General features: G+C 37.0%; 1 non-coding gene across 1 annotated transcript; it reads right to left on the bottom strand.

The window, feature by feature from the left end:
* Positions 1-3,580: 3,580 nt before the first annotated feature.
* LOC115870172 lies at positions 3,581-3,721 on the bottom strand. Its single transcript, XR_004046549.1, has one exon. It is a non-coding gene; the product is annotated as a U4 spliceosomal RNA (small nuclear RNA).
* Between the last annotated feature and the right edge of the window lie 402 nt (positions 3,722-4,123).

Here is a 4,123-nt window from a genome sequence, read left to right as displayed (position 1 = left end):
TTATGCAAGGTCAGCAGTTAGAAACCGCCAGCTGGTCTATTGCCATAAAGAGATAGAGCCTCAGAAATCCATAGAGCAGTTCTACCCTGCCCCATGGAACTGCCGTGAACAGAACGGACTCGATCGCAGTGAGTCAGAATGTGCAATGCATTACCCAGAAGTGTGCTCTGATGACTAAGTGCCTTGATAACGATAGACGATAATAGGAACAAAACGGAGAGTTGTACAAAAGTTAGCAAATAATTTATCTCATACATATTCATTTTAATGTGTTTTTGAAAGTTCCAATAACTTTGTTGTTGTTCCAAAGTCTCTAATTATTTTACACACATTTATTTCCAATTTGGGATGTAATCATCCATTCCTTGTTTCATTATGCTTTTCAGCAACTTTTGAACTCTTTTTACCTTTCTGGATCACTCTCCTGGGTCCATTCCCAAGATTTAGTCAAATGAGAACCTGGCCTAGCCTGAAGTCCACAGAAAAACCAGGCTTGGTGACATCTTATGTGAAAATACCCTATTTGGGAGCAGGCTCTCAGTAAGAATAAGGGGGAAGGACAGGCCCATTCATGCAAAGAGAGGAATACATAAATGAAGTACCACAGTGACAACAAAAGCATTTTAATGGAAAAAAACCTTTATATTTTATTTCCATATTATTAATTGCAGAGTTCAATTGATAGAACTAAGGTGATTCATTTACTTATCTAATATGGTGTTTTATTAGATTACTCTATCCGTTTTTAGGTAGCAGTCATTCTACTGGCATTACATGTAAGGACGGATCGCTTTTTAAGGAGGACAAAGTTTTTACTAAAAATAAACTCCCCAAACTCAAAACAAAAACTTTAACTACACATGTACTGGCACTTAATGCAGTGACTTAGAGCACCCAGGAGCACGGCAACAATGGGCTCAAGAAGTGGAGCAATTATAAGGATGGAGAGGCATTTCTTTCTCCTGAGTGTCGGTCTCAGTGGGGGAGAAGAGATGTGACTGCACCTAACAACAGCAAAAAGAGCGCTCAAAACAAAGTGCTAGAAAAAACCAGTGGCATATTTTGCCATCTGTTTGGCCATAGCGTTGTTGGGTGTGTTCTGACTAATTGTGACCCTATGTAGGACAGAATTTAGCACTGCCAACACGTACCATCCTCACAATTGTTTTGTTTGAGCCAATTGGTGCAGCCACTGTATCAACCAATCTAACTGAGAGTCGCACTTTTCCCCTGACCTTTTACTTTACCAAGCATCATGTGCTTCCCCTGGCCCTGATTTCTCTTGACGACACTTCTACCGTATCTGAGACGAAGTCTTTCCATCCTCCCTTCTACGGAGGGTTCTGCTTGTACTTTTTTCCAACACAGATTTGTTCTCTTGGTGGACCATGATATATCCAATATTCTTCTCATTACTATAATTCGAATGCATCGATTCTTCTCAGGTTTTTATTTGTTGTCCATGTATATGAGGTAGTTGGAAAGATCATGGCATGGATTGGTTGCACCAAAGTTCTTATAGAGACAAGTGTAATCTTTTAGATATTAAATAGGTCTTTTTTGGCAGATTACCTGCATGCCATATATCCTTTGATTTTTCTCATTACTGATTTCTCGAGTGTTTATTGTGAATCCAAGCAAAATTAAATCCTTTAAAACTTCATTTTTTTCTCTCTTTGGCATGCTATTGTCTCTTGGTCCAGTTATGAAGATTTTAGGCTTCTTTATATTGAGTTGTAACCCATAGTAAAAGGGATTACCCATCTATGGGCTTTGATCTTCACCATCAAATGCTTCAAGTCCACCTCATTATCAGCAAGCAAGTCGGTATCATTTTTATATCATAGGTTGTTAATGAACCTTTCTCCAGTCCTGATACCATGTTCATTTCATATAGTCTAGTTTCTCAGATTATCTTCAGAGCATAGAGATTGGTTGTGCATGGTAAAATAATGCAGCCTTAATGCACATCTTTACTGGTTTGAAACACTATGATAGACAATGCTTGCTGGCTCCAAGACTATATAAGCCCGTTGGAGAATACAATCGCTCTCTTTCTTATTCCTGACTTCTGGAAAGGTGAGCACACTGCACACTTTGTGTCTCTTCATTTTCCTTCAAATGCATAGCCACCCCTCAGGACACTCTCAGCCAAGAGGCTGAGGCTAGACCTCACAGTTAAGCTCTTTTACTTCATCATTTCTTCCATTTGATTTCTCAAGAGGACCATAAGCTTCCAGAAGAACAAACAAATCTGTCTTGGAAGAGGGACAGCCAGAGAGCTCCTTAGAAGGAAGGATGGCTAGCTACACTATGTCTCAAGTACTTTGGACATGTTACTAGGAGAGATCGGTCCCTGGAAAAAGACATCATGCTTGGTTTACGTGGGGTCCTTATGAGTCAGAATCTACTTGACAGCACACATCAACAACATGCTCAAGAGGGAGTTTGAAAATCTTTCTAATGGTTCTGCTTTCTGCATATATGTCATTTCACAACTCATTTGGTCTTCAGTCATTAGTGTTCAATGAATCAATTAAGATGGTTTCTAAAATCTCTTGGGATTTATTAAAGACACATACCTTGGCTTTCCTGGAATTGTTTTAATTGTTATCAACTTCTTCTTGTACTTGCTTATGAGCAATTGATGGTCTCTTTAGACCTCATCCCTGAACTTGTTGTGAATGTTGATACTGCTCTTCTTTGTTATCACTTTCCACAGAATTAATATATTTGCTTTTGTGTATTTCATATGATGAATTCCATATGTATATAGTTGCATTCTTTACTGTTGAAAATAGTATTTCCAATGAATAACTAGTTGGTTTTTCAAAATTCAATCACGCAATTACCGTCTCTGTTTCTGTAAACAAGGAAATGTTTTACAACTTTCTTTGTTTCCAAATCTCACCTTCTAATAATCAATAATCATCAATGCACATTGATTTCATGCTTAATCAATTTCAAATGGCAGAAATTGTTTTATAATTTTCTATTTTTTCATGTTCAGCATTATTGATTGCATTAAAAACGAGTAATAGTCGTATTAACTGGTATTCCTTGTAGGTATATGAATATTATCCCATCATTAACAATGTTCTACTTCAAGATAGAGCTTCAAATGCTCTTTTGACAGCATGAATATGACATTATCCATCTTCAAATAATTATTATTGGCATAGTTTATTCAATTAAAAATGTCCAGTATCAGTTTATTTCTGCCCACTGAAGCCTATTTATTTTTTGTTTATGCATTCCACTTCAGTTTTGATGACTTTCATTCAGTTTTAATAACATTCATATATTTTACATTTCTATTATGAATGAATGTTTGCTTTGAGTCATGCCATGTCAGAAAATGAAAATGCCAAAACCTTTTTTCCATACATTTCATTCAGAATGACTCAAATTTAAGGAATAAATTCCTCTTCAGTGGCATTTTGAGTGTCCTCCCACCTGAGTGGCTCATCTCCTAGCACTGTATCAGACAATGTTCCATTGTTATTTATAAGGTTATCACTGGCCAATATATTTTTGAAGTAGATCAACAAACCCTTCTTCCTTTTTTTCCTTTGTTCATTCTCCATAGAGACTGTCAAAAATTACCAATGCCGACTATATTTCAAGACGTCACTGTGGGGAATTGGGAAAAGTTTTCAATTCGCAAGAATCGTGCCTCGGATAAACCTCACTGGCTATGATATTGCCACTGAGCAAAGCTCATCCTTGTCTTTCTTAGTTCTTAGCCAGCACATGTGTGTTTGTGTGTGGTACGGTGTTGACTTCATGTTCTTATGGTGCTAGCTGCTAGGTCACCGGTATTTCAAGTGCCCACAAGGTCCCCAATGGCAAACAATGTAAACAGCATTTCCTGATGAAGACAGACTATGGAATATCTACCTATATGTATAAATACAAATACCTTGGTGGAGTGACATATATTAATTTATGACACAATAGCTAAACATCTTTTAATATTGATTTTTTAAGCTTAGTTTCATGGGACAATTCAGTCAATTGACATAACACAATTCACACACACAAAATCATAATCTTCACCTAGGGAAGTATAGCACTTGGGAACTTAAAAGAAGGCTTGCAACTATGTAAGATACTACAATTG

Source organism: Echinops telfairi, unplaced genomic scaffold (genome assembly GCF_000313985.2).
Source record: "Echinops telfairi isolate 266 unplaced genomic scaffold, ASM31398v2 ScPeMD7_443;HRSCAF=831, whole genome shotgun sequence".
In the NCBI taxonomy this organism is placed as follows: domain Eukaryota; kingdom Metazoa; phylum Chordata; class Mammalia; order Afrosoricida; family Tenrecidae; genus Echinops; species Echinops telfairi.
The sequence above is the reverse complement of the archived record's forward strand: the minus strand, read 5'-3'. Positions and strand labels throughout refer to the sequence as shown.